This window comes from Choloepus didactylus, chromosome 12 (genome assembly GCF_015220235.1).
Source record: "Choloepus didactylus isolate mChoDid1 chromosome 12, mChoDid1.pri, whole genome shotgun sequence".
Lineage (NCBI taxonomy): Eukaryota > Metazoa > Chordata > Mammalia > Pilosa > Megalonychidae > Choloepus > Choloepus didactylus.
In genome coordinates, this window is record NC_051318.1 from 60,702,968 (window position 1) to 60,729,076 (window position 26,109).

The 26,109-nt window shown below is 38.3% G+C and overlaps 1 long non-coding RNA gene across 2 annotated transcripts in view; it reads left to right on the forward strand.

Annotated features, from left to right (window-relative positions):
- The window catches only part of LOC119507282, a 205,320-nt gene that overhangs the window by 53,444 nt on the left and 125,767 nt on the right, over positions 1-26,109 (forward strand). The window contains exon 3 of one of the 2 annotated variants that reach the window (XR_005211183.1): positions 21,645-21,786. This is a non-coding gene — a long non-coding RNA (uncharacterized LOC119507282). Of the gene's footprint in view, positions 1-21,644; positions 21,939-26,109 lie in introns of those variants that run through there. The other variant, XR_005211182.1, reaches the window with a different exon arrangement.

The window sequence follows — 26,109 nt, forward strand, 5'->3', positions numbered from 1 at the left end:
GTGAGTTCCTGAAAAGTAACCGGCATCTTTTAGGAATGAAGGAGGGATGGGCATTCACAACAGCCAAGCAGTTGTGGAGAAGGTGGTACGAATCTAGTTGTTTGGCTACCACTAGATACAACAACACCAGTGTGAAGGCACTGAGAGAATACAAGGCTGAATTCCAGTGCACCTGGGAGCCTCCTCAGACATCAAGTCTGTATTGAAGTAGATGCTGGAGATGAACTCAGCATTAATTCTCAGCTGGTTCTGCTATTTCAGATACTGCTGGAAGTTATAGAGACATTCTAATCCTATGCCAGTAGATCTAAATGCCTAACTGATCCCTGAGAATGTGAGTGGAAAAATAAACCAAATTAAAAATTTCAAGAGTTGAACAAATGATTATTTCAACCAGAACCATGAGAACCAACCTCTCCCTATGGGACCCAGAATCCTTCCAGATTGCCTCCACCATAAAATAATTTTCCAAGATCCTATGAAGAACCTCAGTGGCAGAGAACTTCTTTAGGGTCTGGTGTTAAAAGTAGCTGGGAGTTATTTGTACCTTTGACATTACTGAGATAAAAGCACCAAGAAATAGGTCTTCCTCATAGACCATTAGAATGCTTTACAAAATTTTAATTTTTGTAGAAGTGCAGGACAGAGAAAGAAGTCAATATGGAATTTTTGCCACTTGTCACTATTAACATAAGATAAAATATTGATTCTTAATTATCAGTTTTAAAAATAATTAATTACCACAACTTAATTTGTCTGAGCATTTCACATTCTTTGATTTGATTCTTAATCCATCCAGGTAGGGGGCAAATCTTAACATCTTTTTTTTTTTTTATTTTTTTTATTTTTCCCAACATTTTATTATGAAAATGCTCAAACATACAATAACGTCTGTATATTCATCCTCTAATTTTACCATTAACATTTCCTCTAATTTATCACTTATTTAGCCATCTATCTATCCCTCCATCAGTCCATTAATGTATCTTATTTCTCATGCATTTTTATTAATTTTTTTATCTTCATTTTATTGAGATATATTCACATACCACGCAGTCATACAAAACAAATCGTACTTTCGATTGTTTACAGTACCATTACATAGTTGTACATTCATCACCTAAATCAATCCCTGACACCTTCATTAGCACACACACAAAAATAACAAGAATAATAATTAGAGTGAAAAAGAGCAATTGAAGTAAAGAAGAACACTGGGTACCTTTGTCTGTTTCTTTCCTTCCCCTATTTTTCTACTCATCCATCCATAAACTAGACAAAGTGGAGTGTGGTCCTTATGGCTTTCCCAATCCCATTGTCACCCCTCATAAGCTACATTTTTATACAACTGTCTTCAAGATTCATGGGTTCTGGGTTGTAGTTTGATAGTTTCAGGTATCCACCACCAGCTACCCCAATTCTTTGGAACCTAAAAAGGGTTGTCTAAAGTGTGCGTAAGAGTGCCCACCAGAGTGACCTCTCGGCTCCTTTTGGAATCTCTCTGCCACTGAAGCTTATTTCATTTCCTTTCACATCCCCCTTTTGGTCAAGAAGATGTTCTCCGTCCCACGATGCCGGGTCTACATTCCTCCCCGGGAGTCATATTCCACGTTGCCAGGGAGATTCACTCCCCTGGGTGTCTGATCCCACGTAGTGGGGAGGGCAGTGATTTCACCTTTCAAGTTGGCTTAGCCAGAGAGAGAGGGCCACATCTGAGCAACAAAGAGGCATTCGGGAGGAGGCTCTTAGGCACAACCATAGGGAGGCCTAGCCTCTCCTTTGCAGCAACCGTCTTCCCAAGGGTAAAACCTATGGTAGAGGGCTAAACCCATCAAACCACCAGTCCCCTATGTCTGTGGTCACGTTAGCAACCATCGAGGTGGGGTAGGCAAATACCCCTGCATTCTCCACAGGCTCCTCAAGGGGGCACTACATCTTTTTTTTTTCCTTGTTTTTCTTTTTTTTTTTTTTTTAACTTTCCCTTCTTTTCTAAATCAACTGTATGAAAAAAAAGTTAAAAAGAAAACAAACATACAGTTAAAGAACATTTCAAAGAGACCATAACAAGGGAGTAAGAAAAAGACAACTAACCTAAGATAACTGCTTAACTTCCAACATGTTCCTACTTTACCCCAAGAAAGTTACATAATATAGCAACATTTCTGTGAACTTGTTCCTACTATATCCATCAGAAATTCAGAGACCATAGTCATTCCTGGGCATCCCCAGAACGTTAAATAGCTTATCTGTTCTTCTTGGATTATTGTTCCCCCTTCCTTAATTGCTCTCTACTGCTAGTTTCCCTACATTCTACATTATAAACCATTTGTTTTACATTTTTCAAAGTTCACATTAGTGGTAGCATATAATATTTCTCTTTTTGTGCCTGGCTTATTTCGCTCAGCATTATGTCTTCAAGGTTCATCCACGTTGTCATATGTTTCACGAGACCGTTCCTTCTTACTGCCGCGTAGTATTCCATCGTGTGTATATACCACATTTTATTTATCCACTCATCTGTTGAAGGGCATTTGGGTTGTTTCCATCTCTTGGCAATTGTGAATAATGCTGCTATGAACATTGGCGTGCAGATATCTGTTCGTGTCACTGCTTTCCGATCTTCCGGGTATATACCGAGAAGTGCAGTCGCTGGATCGAATGGTAACTCTATATCTAGTTTTCTAAGGAACCGCCAGACTGACTTCCAGAGTGGCTGAACCATTATACAGTCCCACCAACAATGAATAAGAGTTCCAATTTCTCCACATCCCCTCCAGCATTTGTAGTTTCCTGTTTGTTTAATGGCAGCCATTCTAACCGGTGTTAGATGTTATCACATTGTGGTCTTAATTTGCATCTCTCTAATAGCTAGTGAAGCTGAACATTTTTTCATGTGTTTCTTGGCCATTTGTATTTCCTCTTCAGAGAACTGTCTTTTCATATCTTTTGCCCATTTTATAATTGGGCTGTCTGTACTATTGTCATTGAGTTGTAGGATTTCTTTATATATGCAAGATATCAGTCTTTTGTCAGGTACATGGTTTCCAAAAATTTTTTCCCATTGAGTTGGCTGCCTCTTTACCTTTTTGAGAAATTCCTTTGAGGTGCAGAAACTTCTAAGCTTGAGGAGTTCCCATTTATCTATTTTCTCTTTTGTTGCTTGTGCTTTGGGTGTAAAGTCTAGGAAGTGGCCGCCTAATACAAGGTCTTGAAGATGTTTTCCTACATTATCTTCTAGGAGTTTTATGGTACTTTCTTTTATATTGAGATCTTTTGTCCATTTTGAGTTAATTTTTGTGTAGGGGGTGAGGTAGGGGTCTTCTTTCATTCTTTTGGATATGGATATCCAACTCTCCCAGCCCCATTTGTTGAAAAGACCATTATGGCTCAGTTCAGTGACTTTGGGGGCCTTATCAAAGATCAGTCGGCCATAGATCTGAGGGTCTATCTCTGAATTCTCAATTCGATTCCATTGATCTATATGTCTATCTTTGTGCCAGTACCATGCTGTTTTGGCAACTGTGGCTTTATAATAAGGTTCAAAGTCAGGGAGTGTAAGTCCTCCCACTTCGTTTTTCTTTTTTAGAGTGTCTTTAGCAATTCAAGGCATCTTCCCTTTCCAAATAAATTTGATAACTAGCTTTTCCAAGTCTGCAAAGTAGGTTGTTGGAATTTTGATTGGGATTGCATTGAATCTGTAGATGAGTTTGGGTAGAATTGACATCTTAATGACATTTAGCCTTCCTATCCATGAACATGGAATATTTTTCCATCTTTTAAGGTCCCCTTCTATTTCTTTTAGTAGAGTTATGTAGTTTTCTTTGTATAGGTCTTTTACATCTTTGGTTAAGTTGATTCCTAGGTACTTGATTTTTTTAGTTGCTATTGAAAATGGTATCTTTTTCTTGAGTGTCTCTTCAGTTTGTTCATTTCTAGCATATAGAAACATTACTGACTTATGTGCATTAATCTTGTATCCCGCTACTTTGCTAAATTTGTTTATTAGCTCTAGTAGCTGTATCGTCGATTTCTCAGGGTTTTCTAGATATAAGATCATATCATCTGCAAACAATGACAGCTTTACTTCTTCTTTTCCAATTTGGATGCCTTTTATTTCTTTGTCTTGCCGGATTGCCCTGGCTAGCACTTCCAGCACAATGTTGAATAACAGTGGTGACAGCGGGCATCCTTGTCTTGTTACTGATCTTAGAGGGAAGGCTTTCAGTCTCTCACCATTGACTACTATGCTGGCTGTGGGTTTTTCATATATGCTCTTTATCATGTTGAGGAAGTTTCCTTCAATTCCTACCTTTTGAAGTGTTTTTATCAAAAACAGATGTTGGATTTTGTCAAATGTTTTTTCAGCATCTATTGAGATGATCAATTGATTTTTCCCTTTTGACTTGTTAATGTGTTGTAATAGATTGATTGATTTTCTTATGTTGAACCATCCTTGCATGCCTGGAATGAACCCCACTTGGTCATGGTGTATGATTTTTTTAATGTGTCTTTGGATTCGATTTGCAAGTATTTTGTTGAGGATTTTTGCATCTATATTCATTAGGGAGATTGGCCGGTAGTTTTCCTTTTTTGTAGCATCTTTGCCTGGTTTTGGTATTAGATTGATGTTAACTTCATAAAATGAGTTAAGTAGTATTCCATTTTCTTCAATGTTTTGAAAGAGTTTGAGTAAGATTGGTGTCAGTTCTTTCTGGAAAGTTTGGTAGAATTCCCCTGTGAAGCCATCTGGCCCTGGGCATTTATTTGTGGGAAGATTTTTGATGACTGATTGGATCTCTTTGCTTGTGATGGGTTGGTTGAGGTCTTCTATTTCTTCTCTGGTCAGTCTAGGTTGTTCATATATTTCCAGGAAATTGTCCATTTCTTCTACATTATCCAGTTTGTTGCCATACAGTTGTTCATAATATCCTCTTATAATTTTTTTAATTTCTTCAGGATCTGCAGTTATGTCACCTTTTTCATTCATTATTTTGTTTATATGGGTCTTCTCTCTTTTTGATTTTGTCAGTCTAGCTAGGGGCTTGTCAATCTTGTTGATCTTCTCAAAGAACCAACTTTTGGTGATATTTATCCTCTTTATTGTTTTTTTGTTCTCTATGTCATTTATTTCTGCTTTAGTCCTTGTTATTTCTTTTCTTCTACTTGGTTTAGGATTGGTTTGCTGTTCATTTTCTAGCTTCTTCAGTTGATCCATTAGTTCTTTGATTTTGGCTCTTTCTTCCTTTTAATATATGCGTTTAGTCCTATAGATTTCCCCCTCAGCACTGCTTTTGCTGCATCCCATAGGTTTTGGTATGTTGTGTTCTCATTTTCATTCGTCTCTATATATTTAGCAATTTCTCTTGCTATTTCTTCTTTAGCCCACTGATTGTTTAGGAGTGTGTTGTCTAACCTCCAGGTATTTGTGAATTTTCTAAGTCTCTGATGGTTATTGACTTCTAATTGTATTCCATTGTGGTCAGAGAATGTGCTTTGAATAATTTCAATCTTTTTAAATTTATTGAGGCTTGTTTTATGTCCCAGCATATGATCTATTCTGGAGAAAGTTCCATGAGCACTAGAAAAGTATGTGTATCCTGGTGATTTGGGATGTAATGTCCTGTATATGTGTGTTAAATCTAATTCATTTATCAGATTGTTTAGGTTTTCAATTTCCTTATTGGTCTTCTGTCTGGTTGATCTATCTATAGGAGAGAGTGATGTGTTGAAGTCTCCCACAATTATTGTGGAAACATCAATTGCTTCCTTTAGTTTTGCCAGTGTTTCTCTCATGTATTTTGTGGCCCCTTGATTGGGTGCGTAGACATTTACGATTGTTATTTCTTCTTGTTGAATTGCCCCTTTTATTAGTACGTAGTGGCCTTCTTTGTCTCTCAAAACATCCCTGCATTTGAAGTCTATTTTATCTGAGATTAATATTGCTACACCTGCTTTCTTTTGGCTGTAGCTTGCATGAAATATTTTTTTCCATCCTTTCACTTTCAGTTTCTTTGTGTCCCTGTGTCTAAGATGAGTCTCTTGTATGCAACATATTGATGGTTCATTTTTTTTGATCCATTCTGCGAATCTATATCTTTTAAGTGGGGAGTTTAATCCATTTACATTCAACGTTATAACCGTGAAGGCATTTCTTGAATCAGCCATCTTATCCTTTGGTTTATGTTTGTCATATTTTTCCCCTCTCTCTATTAATATCCTTTATTGTACCCATACCGAATCTTTTTAGTACTGAACCTTTCTCCAAGTCTCTCTGTCCTTTCTTTGTTTCTCTGTCTGTAGGGCTCCCTTTAGTATCTCCAGTAGGGCAGGTCTCTTGTTAGCAAATTCTCTCAGCATTTGTTTGTCTGTGAAAAATTTAAGCTCTCCCTCAAATTTGAAGGAGAGCTTTGCTGGATAAAGTATTCTTGGCTGGAAATTTTTCTCACTCAGAATTTTAAATATATCGTGCCACTGCCTTCTTGCCTCCATGGTGGCTGCTGAGTAGTCACTACTTAGTCTTATGCTGTTTCCTTTGTATGTGGTGAATTGCTTTTCTCTTGCTGCTTTCAGAACTTGCTCCTTCTCTTCTGTGTTTGACAGTGTGATCAGTATATGTCTCGGAGTGGGTTTATTTGGATTTATTCTATTTGGAGTTCGCTGAGCATTTATGATTTGTGTATTTATGTTGTTTAGAAGATTTGGGAAGTTTTCCCCAACAATTTCTTTGAATACTCTTCCTAGACCTTTACCCTTTTCTTCCCCTTCTGGGACACCAATGAGTCTTATATTTGGACGTTTCATATTATCTATCATATCCCTGAGGTCCGTTTCGATTTTTTCAATTTTTTTCCCCATTCTTTCTTTTATGCTTTCATTTTCCATTCTGTCATCTTCCAGGTCACTGATTCTTTGTTCAACTTCCTCTAGTCTTGTACTATGAGTGTCCAGAATCTTTTTAATTTGGTCAACAGTTTCTTTAATTTCCATAAGATCATCCATTTTTTTATTTAGTCTTGCAATGTCTTCTTTATGCTCTTCTAGGGTCTTCTTGATTTCCTTTGTATCCCGTACTATGGTCTCATTGTTCATCTTTAGTTCTTTGAGTAGTTGCTCTAGCTGCTGTGTCTCTTCTGGTCTTTTGATTTGGGTGCTTGGGCTTGGGTTATCCATATCGTCTGGTTTTTTCATATGCTTTATAATTTTCTGTTGTTTTTGGCCTCGTGGCATTTGCTGAACTTGATAGGGTTCTTTTAGGATTTGCAGACCAATTGAAGTCCTTATCTCTAATTTATCAGATCTACAGCTTCGTGGAGTACACTTTCTCTAACTAACCAGCAGGTGGCGTCCACGAAGCACCTGTTCTCCACAAGCCAGTTCTCCCCTGCTTAGCCTTTTTGGTGAGTGGGGGAGTGAGTCTTCTGGGGTCCAATTGGTGTACCAAGCTTGCGTGTGTAGTTGGTGTTGCCTGCCATGTATATGGGGCGTGTTTCTGGGCAGTCAGGGAGGGGGGGTGGCCCTAACAATCAGATCTCCCTGGTGATCCTAGAGTTTTAAAGCTGCTGCAATAGTCTAATCCTTCAGTTCAGTCCTGCCACAGTTTGTCTCTGCCACTGACCCACAAGTCCTTGGTATTGGCGTATGACTCCTGAGACTTGCAAGTGGGCCCCTCTTCCAGGCTGTGCACCCCGGGTCCTCTGTTGAGGGATGACTGTGCTTTGTCACAGGTGAGTACCGTCCCCCCAGGGTGGTTCTGGTCTGCTGGGCTGTGTAGGGAGGCTCCCAGTCTGCTGAAATGATGGCTGAATGGGGCTTTGTTAATTCACACTGCTCCACCTTCCCAGCTCTGGGACAATCAGCTGAGGTTGCAGGGAAGGCTAATGTCCACGCCCAGTTTTGTGGTGTGTGCCTGTTATTTGAAGCACTTCCGTCACACTGGGTTGTCTGGGGCAGTTCTGGGCTATGGGGCTGGCGATGGGCAGGAGTGTTTCCTGTCCACCAGGATGATGGCTGTGAGCGGACACCCCCCTTTTCTTGGGAGGTTGTGGTGTTTAGTGAATTTTCTCAGCCACTGGATTATTGCGTTTTTTCTTAGAGCTCTCCTAGTTCTGCTCTTGACTTGACCTGCCCAAATTGTAAGTCTTTGAAGCTTTCTGTATTGGGCTTCTTAGAGTAATTGTTTTAGAAAAAGAAAACAGGATTTAAAAAAAAAGGGCCCTCCTCAGAGATCTAATGGGTTATTGAAATGCTAAGAGACAAAGCAACCAGGGCCATTAAGGAAAGGTCCACAGGGCAGAGAGATCAGCTTTTCTTCGGGATTTGCATATGCGCGTCAGGGCCCTTCCCCTTTCTATGTTCACCAGAACTCCAAAAATCCTCCGCTTTTATTTTGGAGTTTTTCGTGTTGTTTTTTTTCTATGCCTGTCTCCTCTCTGCTGGGCTGGCTGCTCTCAGATTCTCTGGTGTCTGGTCTCAGTCTATCTATGGTTGGAGTTTGGATCAGTAGAATGAGTTTCCGATAAGGGCTGCCACTGCAGTTCTCCCTTCTCCTTCCCGGAGCTGACAGCCCCTCCTCCCACGGGACTGAGCCTGGCAGGGAGGGGCGCGGGTCCCCTGGCCACAAAAACTTACAGATTTCGCTGATCTCAGCAGTTCCACGTTTTCATGAGTGTTGTATAAAGTATGCCCAAAGTCAGATTGCTCTGTGGTGTCCAGTCCACGCAGTTCCTGGCTTTCTACCTACTTTCCTGGAGGAGTAACTAAAACATACAGCTCACCAGTCCGCCATCTTGCCCCGCCTCCTCTTAACATCTTTATTTCACAGATGTAAGCAAAGATAGAAAGGTGAAGTGATTGTACTTAATCTCATTCTTCTAATACTAACCCCAGGCCTTTTTGTTTTATCATTCACTATATGTATATTGTTTTCCTTGATATCCTATCTCTTCAACTAGAGGATATGCTCTTTAAGATAAGGACTTATCTTCTATGTATTCTGGTGTCTAGTATTTCAGGATTCAGAAAATGTTTGTTGGTTATAAATCTTCTGCTGATCTAAGACAAGATTGAAAATCTTGAGTTTGACTCTGTCCTTGACATTGATATACCTCTTGGCAAAGCAATTAATCTCTCCTGTTGGGTCTTAGAGATTATTTATTTATATGCAAGTAAACCAGTCTCCTATAAAATAAAAAAATAGGCAGCTTGATTCTTAATTTCCTTTTCTTGGTGTTTTGTTGCTATTGCATAGAATTTCTCACAAATTAGACTGAATTTTAAAGACACAAAATCATTAGCATACCCCAAGCCTTGAGGTTTATAAAGTAAGTCAAAGACAAATGTAAACGAACCACATCCAAAGCAACCTAAACACACACACACACCAGAAACTATTCCCCAGAAGCAATCACCAGCTTCCAAATGGGAATTTTCCAGGAGAGTATAGCACAATCAATCGTAATTGGATCAACCTAATATATGCAGTTCAGTATAAGATAGCATCAACAAAATCCACCATAACTAAGTAATTCAAGATATGCAAGATGAAGCACTTTCTAGCATAAGTAAATACATTATTATTAAGTTATATTATTGTATTTAAGAATAAGTTTCTAAATTAATTCAATTGAACAATACTAAGTTTTCTCATGGCCACCATTTTTGTCTGGCGCCCTGGTAATTTCAATGGAAATGCCTGCATGAGTCCTTTTCTATCCTTGGGCTTTGGTGGGAAGATTTGTCCATGGATGGCCCAGGGCTATGAGGCAAAGGTTAGAAACTAAACCCAAATGGCCAAAGATAAGGTCTAGTATCAAATGTTTAACTGTTTGGAGGCATTTGAAAAGTAGGCTAATTATTTTCTATTTTCACCCTGATGAACTGTTTCCTTTTCCAAAATTGCTTTGGTTTTTATCGCTGCTTTGCTGACAACTAAAGTTAATAAGGTCACCTGGATGGACAGTTGCTGCAAATGCTTTTAAGGCAATAAAAGTTTTTATTCTGTGGTGTGCAGCTTGCACAAATCGTCAAGATAAAAAACACTGACATAAAAATATAAATTAGCATTTAAACAGAATATGGTACTTCCTAGTGACATGTAAACAAAAAAGCATAAAAACATTTCTTGCCAACTATCAATTAAAATAGATCATTATTTAAATATAGTATAATGTATATGTTTATGAATTCTATTTGCACACACACAAAAACTAACTTTGTTATTTCTTTTATCTTTGGTAAATGAAATAGAAGTTTGGGGGTAAGAAAAGTGCCTTGTTTTAAGTATAGGACTTAAGTCTCTGGGTTTGATTTATAAAAACCTTAGCATTTATAAAACCAACAAGTAGGCTACTTTTTATTATGGTAAATGCTGTGTTAAAAAACAAACTTTTGTTGAGTTCATAGATTATCTAGTTCCTTTATTTTCTCTCTTCCTTTTGAATTTGCCTGCATTATAGTCATTTCATCAGAGAAAATATAAATTAAAAATTAAAAAAGAATGAACAGTGATGACTAAATGAAATTATATTGCTGGAAATAAATTTTAGGCACCCATCCTGGCCCAGTCTTCTCATTTTTAAGGCCTATTCCAGCCCTAAAAGTGGCTAAATTTTAATGATGTGCTGAATTGCTTGTTCTGTCCTCTCAGCTGTTTTGGTCTTGTCTAAAGCATGACAGACCCATTTTAATTGAGTCTCTCTCTTCCTACTAACTGCAAAGGACTCTGACAAGTTACTTGTTGACCAGTACATTTCCATAAAATATTACTCCACTGTAGGAGAAATCAAATTTGAAATCATGCTTTAGATAAAGGGAGAAGATATTATGAAGTCTCTACATAATTTCCGATTCCTTTTCTGAAACATATGAGCTATACATTCAGCAATATGTTTTTTATTATACTCTTAATTGTTGAATTATTAAAATATTTGCTTGGAAAATGGATTAATTCATTAAATCACACAAGTTCTATTCATTTTAGATCAGTAAGCTCTATAATTCAGTTACTTAGATCTTCTGGTGAATATTGACCTGATTATCAAAACTGGAAGACTTTGCTGAGGAAGTCAGTGAACTCTTCATTTATGAGGAGTTGTGACTGTTTGAAGGTGTCTAGCTTATAATCAGGGGACTAGACTAAATGACTTCAGAGATCTTTTCTAGAACAAAGATTCAATGACCTTTTCCCCTAACAAAATCTAATTGACCTTGTTCAGTATCAGCAATTAGATTCTCTATATCCAGATTTCTATATATGTTCCATTGATTTTCATATGTAACTGAGATGTGAAATAAGATCTCTCACATCCCTGATATATAAGCATCATTTTCTAAAATGCTTGTAAAATCCATGGGGTTTGAGAACCCAAAGTTTTCCCTTTGATATATGTTAATTTTCAAAGGCTTTCCCTCATGTAGTTTTCTGAGGGACTTACTCTGCTTATCATTCTGTTTCTGTCTTATCCCTCATCAACCATGGAGTTCAAAATTATTTTCCTGCTATTTTTCAGAGTAAGTCTCAACCCCCAAACTTGCATATCTAAACTCACAAAGGTGCTCAGACTTTTCCTCCTTATATAGCAGATGGGGATCATAGCTAGCAAAAAAAGAAATGTCTTAGATTCCATAGGAATAGAGAAAATGGGGAGAATGGAAGGTCATTGGGATACCAAGGCTTTTCTCTGAATATTTATTTAATAAAAATGTATTTAAGTGATAACAGCTGGTCAAATATTTTTCTAGGGTGACCAGTCACTTTGATGAGGTAGCCGTTTGTTAACTATATGTCAGATTTGACTATATTAACACTCCTTTCCCAAACATCAGCTGCAAAAGCATCTCTCTTCCCTTTTATAGCTTCTCTCCCATCACAATTATCTTGAAAACTCTACTAAGTGGCATAGCAACCCATCTGGAACTGTTTGAATTGTCACTGCATGCTTTTTAGCAGAGTCGTCTCTGGGCAAAATCTTGTAACTTCTCCACTTATATTAGGATATGCTCTGGGAAAGGGGGGCAAGAGAAAATTCCAAGAAAGCTCTGCCGGGTTTCTTTAGTTGGTGTTGATATGCCCTGTTTCTTCAGCCTGTTAGGGATAGAGATGCAGTTTTAGCTCAAGGGTAGCATATCAGATAGGTTTAGAAAGATAGGTATTCAGATAAAGATAGTTCTATTGCAATTTTTTTTCCCTGTACTTATAACCAAATCTTCATTTGGTGGTCTATGGGACCACCTGATACAGCTACACTGAATGATAAATTCAGTACAGATAGTGCATCCAGCTGGGAATATTAAAGAAAATTGAAATGAATACTTTCTGAAGTTTTTAATAAAAATAGATTTTAATACTCAAGTGAAGAACCATGCAAGATTTGGTTTAATTGGATGCTGGTCTAAATTAGAATAAACTGTGGTTGAATATTTACTTATCCCTTGAGAAATGCCATTGAATGTCTTTTGAGTGTGTTCCTAGCCACAGCTGAGCCTAGCAATTTTTTTTGAATATATTTGAGAGTTTGCAAAACTTTGCTTACAATAGGGACTTAAACAATTACATGTTTGAATTTAGATTGTAGGACTCTGAAACAATTATATATTTAAATCTACATAGTGAGGCTCTGGTATTTGTTTAGTTTTATGCTTCAGCAATGTGAAAAATCTACTATAAATTTATCTCTTTTATTGGGTTTGCATTCACTTGCATGATACACTCTCCTCCTTCTTGGAAGATGTCTGTTTTCATTGTGTTCTGAGATTGGTTTCAACTTCAATTTTTTTTTCATTTAATCTGGGGATTAACTTTATTATCTCTTTTCTCCTTTTTCTTCCCTAAGACCTGCAACATTTTCATGATGTTCTAAATCTTACAGCACTGAATAGAATATAAATGGAATTCTAAATAAGCAAATGCATAATCCATCACCTCTTTTTGGGTCTGCCAGATATCAAAGGAAGTCTGGTCTTTGCTCTCAGGGTTTTTACAAACGCGTATTATTTTCACTCAGGCATTTAAAACACTTTATTAAATTTCAGTGTTTTCTGCGGAGACTATTATATTTTAATGTAAATGGATATTTTGAATAAGCAGAATACTTCCCTCTTCCTATAATTCTGAGTGGGCTATTCCAAAGATATATGTTTCTTTCTCTAGGAAAATTTTGTAAATGTGTTTGATTGGAGTTGCAAGGCCATCAGCAAATTATTCAACATTAGTGCTTAGAGACCAAATCCCCTTATTTTACAGTGGAGGAGCTGAGACTCATGGCAGGAAAACAACTTACCTAAGTTAATGACAGAGCTTGGTGCTGTTTGTGGTACAATCTGCTGCGCCTCTAAGAATTTTTCCACATTCATTGAGCACCTACTGCATGCCGGGACTATGCTAGGGGATGAGATTTTAAAATACTAACTGTTTCTCCTTTATGACTTTGAAAACTCCAGAGTATATACACTGTGAGAAGCACATTATAGTTATGGTTTAAATAAATTTTGTTTAAGAAAAAGTAATAAAATTTGTTATTGTAGGATAATGATTCCAGTTATGGTTTGACATGTTTTTCTCAAACATTTTCAAATAAGAAGCCACAACACAAAAATAAGAAGGTCATAGGCTCTGATTATCAGCGAGTCCTAGGTTCAGACTCCATCACCATCATCTACTGGCTGTTTGGTCAAGTTACTCAACTTCTCTGGACCTGGATTGGGGTGTGCACAGGATGCTATGAGAGCAGGGACAAGGGGCCCCCAGCAAGCCTGAGGGGGGGGGTGTTGGAGAAGTCATATCTGACCTGCTCTTGAACTGTTGAGTAATTTGAGGGGTGCATAAAAGCTCTCCTGTTTTTAAAAAAATAGCTCCCTCCATCATCAACCATTCCTCTCTGTGATGGTTTGAAGCTGTATGGATCCCAGAAAATCATGGTCTTAAAGCTAATCCATTCCTGTGGATGTAAAGCTATTAAAAGTAGGGTCTTTTGATTAGGTTACTTCAGTTAAGGGCATTTTGACTTGGTTACTTCAATTAAGGTGTGGCCCAGGGTGAGTCTCAATCCTATTTCTGGAGTCTTGTACAAATGGGAGAATATATAGAGAGAGACAGAGAGAAATCCACGGAAGCAAGAAGCTGAAAGCAATGAAACCTGGAAGAGAACAGAGAGACCAGCAGACGCTGCTGTGTGCCCTGCCATGTAATAGAGGAGTCCAGGATCTCCGGTAGCCAGTCTTCAGAAAGAAAGTATGCTCTTGATGATGCCTAGATTTGGACAGTTTCTTGGCCTCAGAACTGTAAGCTTGTAAGTTAATAAATTCCCACTGTTAAAAGTTGACCCATTTCTGGTATATTGCTCTCAGTAGCCCAGCAAACCAGAACCCTCTCAGTGGCAGATGGCTACAGATGCCTGACATTGCTATTGTTATAATAACTTCACTGGGATAAGGCTTTCTACAGAAGGCCTCAGTGATACACAAACATGTCCAAGGTGCAGGGTGACACACCCATAACATATCTCCTTGCTCTCCCCTCTCTCCTTTGTTACCTAGTGGGCAGGAGAGGGATTTGGGAATATGAGTAACTATTAAGAAGTTGTGGGGAAGAGGCTGAGGGAGGTTTGGAAGAGGAACTCCCCTGGGGACCAGAGGTTGCACAGGAATGTGTGGTGGGCATGGGTGGATGCTCTCCACAAACTTCACTTACCCAGTTATTTGTCCAAGACCCAGCTCATTCCCTAAGTTACTTAAACAATAACACAGACAAATTTTGGAGCCAGTGGCTGTGTAACACACTGATGATTGGACACCTGAGATTGTCAAGGCAGAGTTTTCCTCTAATCCCAGCTTCAAAATGTATGTTTTATGTAAAATATCATGAGAGGAGTGTCAGCATGACCATAAATGGGCAAGAAGCAGAAAATTAGCTACAATGAAGGAGTTACCTTTCATTCAAAAAACAATATAGATGGCTAGATAGATAGATAGATGATAGATAGATAGATGTATATGGAAGCATAAAGGCAGGATTGATTGAGAGCTAGAATATGAAGAGAAATCTTTGGGAGACAGTATCTCACCAACCCCTAAGCTGCAGTTTTCAACTCTGTGTTTTGTTATTCAGCTGCTGACTGGGCACTTGGAAACTGCAGGATGTTCGTCGGAACTTCTAAGTGAACCAAAGGACATATTGGGCTTCAATGATTGGCTCAAATACACTTTTAGGCCTCTATCTCAGCCTTTGGAAGGCCAAATAGCTGAAGGTTTATATCATTTCTGGCATTTGTGCTTTTAATAGCAAGGTAGATTTACACTATATCTTATAACAACTTCAGTGCTATGAACAAGTCGTTTGTTTAGATTTATTGTTAATATCTCACTGCTCACATTCAGATCTTAGGTATGCATGCTAAATAAAACTTGCAGGAAAAACAAATCTCCATAGGCACTTTATTTTTTTGAAATTCTATCAGATATTTGAGGTAAAATGTGCAATAACTAAAGATGATTGAGAAACTTGTAAATTTTAAAATACAGTTATGAAAACTTAAATAGTTAAATAGGGAACATTGACAGTTGCTAAAATATTAAGTGTTTTAACTTGATACCTTTAGGAAGAATATTATATGCTTTAAGATACATGTTTATAGAAATGTAAAGACTACAAAAAAGAGTAATAGAGAATTGATAACTTAATTCTAAACTTTGTGGAATTGTTAAGGGATATTAGCACTATAAATGTCAACAAATAAACTTTAAGAATAGCATCTAACTTTGTTATTTAATTCCATTTAGGTTTTAAGCCTTCCAAGAAAATGCTTGGGGATTTCTTCATCTTTGTGGGGAAAAATTAAAAGCAGACTATTAATTATGTCACCTCAAAAATTTAAGAGGAGGAAAATCTTCAAAATTATGTACATCTATGAAAAATCATCTCTGATGCAGATATAATGAATGCTATAAAGAATGCAAAGACAAAATTATTAGATGTTTTTAAACTGAGTAGATATGATGATAACCAAGCATTCACATGAAAGTTTTTTACTTGCACATTTGGAATGCCAGAAATGATGTCAAAGTGTGCATTTAGCTATTTGACCTTTGGAAGACCAAGGCGGAAGCTGACTAGTAGGTTTTGAAGAATACTGTGGCTGAAGTTGAACTCCTGTGTGTCACCAAATTTGGGAGGAATAAGGGCTGCCTCAGCACCCTATACCCAGAATTAATAAGGGTAAATCATATGACAAGTTCTTGTGCTTGCCATTCAGAGTGGCCTCGAACAATTCTGTAAACAGGGAACCATGAATGGATGTTTTATTCAGTTTAAGCATGTTAATCATTGCCACATAAAATATTGAACATTACCAGGCTCAGGCACACAGAGGCAGACTCAACACATTTTGGGACAGGTGGTTTTGGTTTACAATGCGATCAGAAGGAATTATCCAGAGCAAGATCTTTGCTTCCATAACATGATTTACCATATTCTTAATATAAATAAATATTTTTTCAAATTTGTTTCCTTTGTCAATCCTATTGGCCAGATTCAAGTTTTCAAAATCTAACCAAATGCTCAAGTAGTCTTTGGCTACTTGGAAGTGGAAAGAAAGGAGAATGAGAGATACATGACAATTCCTTGGAGGTTGAACGAGAGAGTTGCCAACCCACTATTACCTTCTGTTTCTTTCCTCCATTTTGCTAAGGAAAAAATTATCTAAAACCTCAATGTATGAGAAACAAAGTGTTCCAAAACCTATCATGTTGCAGGCACATGATACTAAACACAGCATATGAAAAGCCAATATACTGGAGATCTTTGCTTCTGTTATCTCATTGAATCACTTTATCAATCAGTTGCACAAGTAAATTTTGAAATTCTAAAGTTTGAGTTCCCCTGTTGTTATGGAATGCTCCAATTCTAGACAGTTTGATGGATGAGGTAGGAAAAGTGAGCTGAGCAACAGGGTTTTGGGTATCCATAATATTTCCTAAAATACTATGGATAAAAGAGGAGATAGATGATCCAAGCTAAATATGAGTATGAGTGCAATAAGCCTGGCTATATGATGGTAGTCTTTTCCTAAAATACTATGGATAAAAGAGGAGATAGATGATCCAAGCTAAATATGAGTATGAGTGCAATAAGCCTGGCTATATGATGGTAGTCGTATTGTGCCATCTTGCATGCATGTACATCAGGCGTTTCAGCACTACCTGGTACATTATCAAGGTAGAAAGGAGGTACTTGTGTGAGCCCTATTATTCCCTGGGTATATGTGGAGTGAGTTGTGACATGGTGTGTCATGGGAACGCAGGCTCATGCCCAATATAGCAAATGACACTTTATTACATATACAGCACCACAAAGCATCCAAAAGAGCAGAGATACCATCCGGGCCAGACTCCCAGGGAGGCTACATGCTTGGGTCAGGGTTGGTGGGTACTCACACTAGGTCCTCACACCCTGCTTCCTGTCAGAGATAAGAGACTCTGTGCTATTTGAGCGTTGAATATTTGTATACCTCAGGACGAGGAGACCCTGCCATTCAGAGCTCCTGCCCTGATAAGCAACAGGAACTGCTTGTTGCCTGTTTCTGGTTTAAGGTACAGCCAGCCATTCCATTAGACTTAATGTTTCCCTGGGTGGGGTAATGGAGACATATTGAAACATCCGCACAAAATAGAAAAGGAAGGGAGTTAGGCAAGGGCTGAGAGACGGCTGCTAGGTGTGTCCCTGAGTGCCCCAGCAATATAACCAACTCCCAGATCTATTGCCATGACATGTGAAATATTGATTGAAGGTGTTGGAGACCAAGATGCAAATGCAAATACACAGTTGCCTTTAAGTGCTTGATAGAACTTTCAGAGAAGTAGTAGCTAAGGTTGCTGGCCTGGGTTGTAGCAGTGGCTGGAACTCCTAGGAAGGTATGCCTTGTCTTTAGGCCACAGTTTATGGAGCTGAACATGAGCCAAGAGGCAGCATCCAGGATGGAAACTGAAGATCAGCAAGACTGATAAATGACATTTTCATCCAAAGTGACCAGAGAGGAGAATCCAGATATATGGCCCTAAGATTACGATAAGGGTAAAACAAATTTCTTAGTTCAATAAATATTTATTTCATCCTTGTAGAAAGGAAGATAACATGCTGTGTTAGGCTGAATAATGGCTCCCAAAGATACCAATATCCTAATCCCTGGAACCTGTGAATATTGCTTTATATGACAAAAGAGAATTTGCAGATGTGATTAAGTTAAGGAACTTGAAATGGGGAGTTATCCTGGATTATCTTCTTGGGTCCTGAATGTAATCATAAATAACCTTATAAGAGGAAAGCAGAGGGAGATTTGATGCAGACAAAGAAAGTGAGATCACCACTGAAGCAAGACACAATACATCTGGTTTTAGAGATGCAGGAAGGGGCCAGGAGCTAAGGAATGCAGGGAATGCAGCTCTAAGTGCTGGAAAAAGAAAAGAAATGGATTTTTCCCAGAGGGAGCATGGCCTGCCAACATCTTGGTTTTGGCTTAATGAAACCATTTTTGATTTCTGGAGGCCAGAACTGTAAGGGAATACATTTTGTTGTTTTAAACCACCAAATTTGTGATAATTTGTTATACAGCAGCCACAGGAAACCAATACAAATATTGAAGTGCTTAACGGACGTCTGAGTTGGTGTTGGCCTCCTATGGAATGGAAGACCTTCTCCTGAATGGAATCCCTCTTCGGAGAAGAACTCCAAGCTCATGGAGAACTTGGGGCAGAATCCTCTAGATGCTTCTTCTTCTTAGTCTTTGCCTCACTGTTTCACTGCTTAAGCTCCTGGTGGAAGCATCCATTTCAAGTGGAGTCTGCTTGGCAAGTAATTAGAGATTATTTAGACAAAAAGGAGTGATTCATGCTTCTTTGGGTGTGTAGCTTCAAAAGTCTCCAAGTTTGCGCCTCTTGGCACAGCTGTAGAACTAAATATTCAGCAGAGACTTAAAATGAGATGAAAATTGTCTTTAGGTAAATTGGCCCCCCAAAATCATGAATATGAGCAAAATAGAAAAGGATACCTTGGAGAGGATGTCAAGAACGTTAAAGAGGCTGAAAACATGCTAACGTATATGAAGGGCTGTTAATTTGTTGAACACATTTTAGAAGAAAGAAATTAAAACAGTTGTGTACTCAAAAGAGCTGAAGGAAATTTTGAAATAGTTATTGTTGAAATAGAAAAAAGAAAAATAGATAGATAAAAAGCATTTCAGGAGGAGATGCCATAGCATAAATGAAATAATGAATTTTGATAAAAATTGATTTTAGGTAAATATGTCATAAGAGAAAAAAAGAAAGAAATCCAAATATTCCCACATGGGGCATGAAGTAATTACAATATTCAAAAGACTGGAAAGATAATTAGAAATAACTGTAAATATCTATGGCACATATCCTACTAAGTGTAACCCACCAAAGGCCCCTGTTTTACTCCAGTAGGTGCCTAAAAGGGCTTCAGCAAGAATCCACTATGAAGGACTGTAAATTCCCTCTGAAACTTCCATTCTAGCAACCTCAGGCCTGCCCCAATGATTTGCAATTTGCAAACTGGCACACACCATCCTTTCAATGCAATAAATATTCATTGAGTATCTACTACATAATGGGTACTACTGGAAGATCTGTCTCAAGGAGCTAATGAATTTGGATTTTGTGGATGTAGTTTTATTTGATTTATCATTATCACTTCTTGTTACCTTCAAGTGAATGGGTTAGATTGAGTAGATAAAACCATTTCAGAGGATGCATCCGAATTGACTAATGAAAAAGTTCTATCAAGGTGATTTGATGGGTTTCTTGTCTATCAGCTTGTCTCTTAATGCCAGCATTAGGAGTCATTTTTCATTTTCAATAGTTTCCTCTCTTGTGTTGATTGAAAATTTAAGGATAACTTCATCATTATATGATCATGATGGGGCCACACCATCCCCCGTATATTCTGGCTTTTATGTGAGACACATTTCTGATTTTTCAGTTGATGCTGCTTTGTTGACACCTCCTCTTTCTACTTAATTTTTCATTATCCTCGTTGGTCTTTGCTGAAATCATGAACCTGGACCAAGGAATCTGTATCACATAAAAGCCAAAGTGTAATGGGGGATGGTCAGCCTTATTATACTAATCAATTATAATGATATCTGACTCTTTTCTTTTGGCCTATGTAAGTGAAATTATGCATCAAGGAAAACTGTAATTCTTGGAGTATCTCAACTGATGAAGTGAGATTATACGTAACACACTGTGGCTCCACTGACCTTTCTGGATTTCAGTGCTGGCATCTAGAGCAACTTTATTCTTGTGGACATGGCAGAAATATGACTTACTGTTTTTCCATTTGCATGCACCGCCTTGGACATCAATTCCTCCATGACCAAAGTTTCCCCTTACTTTTGTCAATCTCCTTAAGTGACTCTACTCTTGCCTTGAAGCCCAGGCATCAGGTTTGGACGCCAGTTCTTAAGTATCACATCTCCCTGTGTCTAACTGCCTATTTTTCCTGATCTTCACCTCCTTCCTGGAGCCAGAGCCACCCAAAATCTCCTCCCTGGAACTGTGCTCTGTCTGCTGAGAATCCAATTCTTGGCTGTTCACAAACCAACTTGACTTTTCTCTATAGACTGTGGATAGAACCTTCCCTCATCCTCTATTATATCCATCCCATTGCTAAGCCCTAGGTATGACACAAACTGTTATTTCTACGCCCATAAGTAAAAGACAGAGGCAGCCTTGAAAAAGATATTTTTAATTGGTTTCTATAAATTTGGCATATTATTTTATGAAAGAAATGCATGCTTGTATGGAATAAATTATACAGTAAAAAGTGATTGTCCCATCTTCTTGCTCCTCTGAGCTCACCCCTTGAAGTAGCTACTGTTAACAGCAGTGGGTTTTAATCCTGCCTGAATCTTAGAATCATTTGAAAAGTTTTACAGAAACTCCAACACCCAGCCTCCACTCAGAGGTGTGCTGCTAAATGTTTAAGAACTGGCTCTGTGGGACAGAAGAGACTTGCTGATTTGTAATGTCTGTCAAGTTCTATTGCATAAATACTCCTACCATGCCCAATTTCAAGCTATCAAAGTGAAATTTGAGGTCAAACGGCTGACAAAATTCTTGGGAATTTTATAATCACCTCCAATCCCATCCCATACTATCCCACCACAATATAAACCAGAATCCTGGGGATCAATCTGAAGTAAATTTGTCTCTTGCAGAACCCTTGTAAAGCTGTGTTTGGTCCCTGGGTTTATAAACTGTCTCTATCACTTAATAGCTGTGTAACCTTGGAGAACTTACTATGCCTTGATTTTCTCCATTTGTAATATGCGGTATTAATTGTACCTACCTTATAGGGTAATTGTTGGGATTAAATGAATTTATGTAAGACTTAGAACATGCCTAACCTATTATCTATTATTCTCTCTTAGCTCAGTATCTTTCTCTTAACTGGGCCTCTTCAAGAGGGTAATTTTTATGATTACCCTCTTGTCCAAAGCAACTCAGAGGTTCTGTGTTGGAAAGAATTTAAGATGGACCTAGATTAAGAATTTAGACTGAAGACAAATGAGAATTTTAATTAAAATGACAACTAAAATTCACAGAACTTTGTATTTCATTCCTTTCCTCAGGCCATGGCAAAGAACACTGGCCAGCTGGAAATATTTCCTGTGGACTCACACTAATATCTGAAGCTAGGTTAAACATGCATGCTGTTTTGACAGAGTATATCACATAAAAGCACACTGTTCTGGAGAAGATTTCCTCCACGGAGTAAGTACAGGCTTGGGCTTTGATGAATACTGAAGGTATATATCAGTCCCTTGAAATGAATTTCTGAAGAAGAGCTTAAGGGTTCAGATTCACTACTCGTAACATTAAAAAGCTTGCTCTCTTAAGGAATCTCTGTTCTCTTTAAATCATAGAAATTCAGGGCCCCGAGGCACTTAGAGACCATTCCTTATTCAGCTAAAAGGGAAGAACTTGTTGCTAACTAGGTCTGTGGTTTAAGCAAGTTTCCGAAGAGCCCCTGGCATTTTATCAAGTGTTCTTAGGCTTTCAGTTTTCCCCTCCCTCCTCTGAGCCTTGTGAATGGATTTTTAAAAATTTGATGGGAAGTTCCTGTTAACCACACTCTGTCAGGTCACTCTGAATAAAGGGAGACATACTGAATAAGGAAATAAAGGAAGCATAATGGAAGGTTATTTCTAAATAATGTCACTTAACCCGCTTGGAAATATGTCCTCTTGCAGCAACACAGCTTTTGCAATTATATATTGGATTCAACTCCAAAGCAATTGTGGTCAGCTTTAAATAATAATGAGAGCCATTTGTGTGGACGTTCCACCTTCACACAGCTCGTTCCCTGCTGAAACTGTTTACAGTGAAAGAAGATACAACTATGGTGTAGGCTGCCCAACAGAGTAGCAATTAAGTTCCCACCTTTGGATATTTTACTCTGTGGTTCAGAAAACTGGACTTTCATTTTTTTTTTTTTTAAGTATTTTAGAATTCCATATATGATGTGAAATACCAGGGAGAGAAGGGAAGAGAACCAGTATTTGTAAAAGCTTCTTATTTCACACAGGACACTGGCAGATTGTAGTTTCCATGTATAGGTTCTCCCACAAAACCTCATGACAACCATGGAAGTTAGGGTTTGTAATTTGTTTAAATTCTAGAGTCAATAGTCAATCTGAGTCCAAAATTCTTAGTCACTATTACCAGAGACATGCCACCTATGGCAAAATAGGATGAAGGCAATGTTGATAGAAGGGTTTGCCTGTTTTGGCGTCAGCTATGTGTCTTCTTCTGCAAGCTCCACTAGGGTAGAAACCTCATCATATTCATCTTTACCTCTATCACCAAGCATTGATACCTGGCACATGGAGGAATGCTTTAGGGCAGGAAGAACTGGAAAGATTTGGACATTAATATATAATTATATAATTATAGGCACTATCAGACTTTTAATGACTGGATTTTTGAATGTCTTGTTTATAGGAAATTAAGTAGGATTTAATATATTGCCCCGTCTTGGCTCTTAGCAGGTGCTTAAATAAGCCTCTATTTTCTTTTCCCCTTTATGCAGTCCTGGAGGTGGGAAAAGGGTATGCAGGAGGAGGAAGTATTTTGAAGTAGCTGATGGGTTCCTGAATCTTCTAGCACACATGGAGGTTTACTATAACAGAGAAGGAAGTATTTTGAAGTAGCTGATGGGTTCCTGAATCTTCTAGCACACTTGGAGGTTTACTATAACGGAAATAGTACTATTAGTGGCAATTTGGATACCTTAGGAAGCAAATGTGCTAATGATGATCAGTCCCAACACTTAAGCATCATGTATATCATTTTTCTAAGACAAAATTCAGTGAATCCCAAATAATTTACAATCAATTTTTGAACCAACTAGTCCATAATATCTTCTGACCTGTATAAGACTCATACAAAGCATTTGCAGGTTAATGTCAAAATTATTTAAGAGCTTAAGGTTTTCTGAGGAAGTCCTAAGTAATTTTATTTTTACCTATTTCGCTCTTCAGTATTCATAAGGTGATATGATCATGGATAAGTTTACATGAGAAATGTTATCATGTCCAATAATTATTAAAGTGGGTTTCAGTTGGGAAGCATATTGCAAGATAACAGACTAGAAGATGTTTGAATACTGTGTGCATTTTGTGCAAAGCAGACCTGATGAACTTGCCCTCAGTTAATACCTAATCTTAAATCTTTGCTTAAAAATCATGTAGAGTCCTTGCCCAAAGATAGTGATAGCTTTAAGAAAGGCATGAGATAATAGGACTAAAGCCCAAAATAAGTGGAAGGGAATTGACATTGCCCATAAAAACCCAGGTCGTATGTTCAATGGATCAAGCTGAAAAAGGAAGCTTGCAGACAGCTGTTTGGTCTCAGAGCTTTAGCTGGGTAGATTTTAAATGCACAGAAAAGCTTCTAGAAAATATCTTCAAGGAAGGTTCTCATTGAGAATCCTTGACACTCCTTTGGAGCTGCAGGGGTTTCCTCGAGTTATCGTGAGGCTGAAAAATTTTCTCCTTTTAAGTGCCCACTGGAATAGCAGGACTGGTTGAGCCCAGAGGAAACCAGAGCCCTTACCTTGTTTTACCCTCTCAGTTCTCCCAGACCGAATTCTTGGAGCTCTAAGTGTGGGATGAAGTGGCTAAATATTCTCTTAGATAATGAGAAAGCAATAGTTTTCCTTTTGGGTGATCAAGAAGTGGTATGAAATTTTTGGAGGCATTCAAAACTAAGAAAAACAAAAACAAAACAAAACTCCAGCAAAAACCCCAATCAAGAGAAAAGAAAGCAACCAATCAGTTGACCTTGGAGAACCTGGTGATGACCAGAATAACAGACTTTGTTATTCTATTGAAAACCTTGGTTTTGTCCTGTCTGGATGAATTCAACACTTTTTACTACTTTATTTTTTATCCCTATTTTTGGCTGGTTTCATATCCTTTAGTGATCTCTTTATGCTGACATCTTATCTTTGCTAATGTAGTTATTGTTTGGGCAGGGGTCAGCAGGCAATGCACTGGGGGACCCCAAAGTGGTGATTGATTCTAGTTTTATATTCTAAAGTGAATCCCTGCAATTTGGTAGATGTTTGGAGTTGAGGGTGAGGAATTACAGTCTGTGTGGACTGGAGAAGCTCTGTGTTCAGAATGGCCAGGATCAAGAGGCCTTGAGAAGGACCCAGAAAGTGGAAACTAGATTAGGTATTTATATCAAAGAGCCCCTAGATGAGTGGGCTGGCCTGGCCTGAGGCAGCAGTAGAAGTGGTTTGGAACTTAAAAGAGAACCCAGACATCTTGAGTTGTTCAGGCTGGGAGGACTTAGGAATAGGTCTGGGCTTCAATGACCAAAGGTAGTCTTCTGGGCAAAATTTTCCTCTGAGAATAATCTGCCTTTTGGGATTCTAATTTCTCTTCTGTACATAATTCAGTTCCTCACTGCAATTTAAAAGCTTCCATCACATGATTACCTCTATTACATAACACTAATCACCTTGGAATATAGTAACCGGCCTGACTCCCGTGCCAGACTGTGTGCTTCTAGGGGACAGGCAGCATGTCCCATTATCTGTAATGATTGAGTGCCTGAAATATTTGTTGAAACTAAACATTGTCTAGGTCTGATGGTGTTGAAGTTGAGCTATAACCTCTGCTCCAGTTTGGTAAAGTTGCTGGAAATGCAATATACCAGAAATGGACTGGCGCTTAACAATGGGGATTTAGTAGGTTACAAATTTACAATTCTAAAGCCATGAAAATGTCCAAATTAAGGCATCAATAGAGATACCTTCTCTGAGGAGAGGCCGATGGCATCTGGGGTTCCTCTGTCACATGGAAAGGCACATGGTGACCTCTGCTAATCCTTCTTCTCCCGGGCTCTGGTTTCAAAATGGCTTTCTCCAAAATGACTCTGGGCTTCTGTCTCTCATAGTTTCTCTGAATTTCTCTCTCTGTGAAATCTCTTAAGGACTCCAGTAAACTAATTAAGACCCACCTGGAATGGGCAGGGTCACATCTCCACTGAAATAATATAATCAAAAGTTTCCACCCAATTGGGTGATTCACATTGGGTGGGAAACAACCTGATCAAAAGATCTCATCCACAGTAGGTCTGCCCCCACAAAAGTGAATTAACAGAACATAGTCTTTTTTTTTTTTTTTTTTTTTTTTTGGAGGAGAAAAGAATTTATTTACAATCTTGCAAGATAGGGCGTCCAGCCAAACACATGGAAGACTGGCGCGCCAGAGGAAGAGAATGGCGATCTTTAAATCTCCTATTCCTAATTCGCAAGTCCCTCCCCTGTTTCCCCATTGACTGGGTACTACAGAGGTTACAGCCTATCCGAGAACACTAACTAATTCATCTTTTGAGATTTTAATTTGTACAGCCAATCCTAGAGAGCCAACTAGCTCATTATTGAGATTTTGAACTGATCAGCCTATCCCCCTCAAATTTTTATTTTTTTTGCTGTGAGTTCCCGCCTCTGATATTACCTCATATCTCTTTACATTCCAGTAACTATGGTTACTTTTCCATATAAGGAGCAGGCAGATTCTCTCT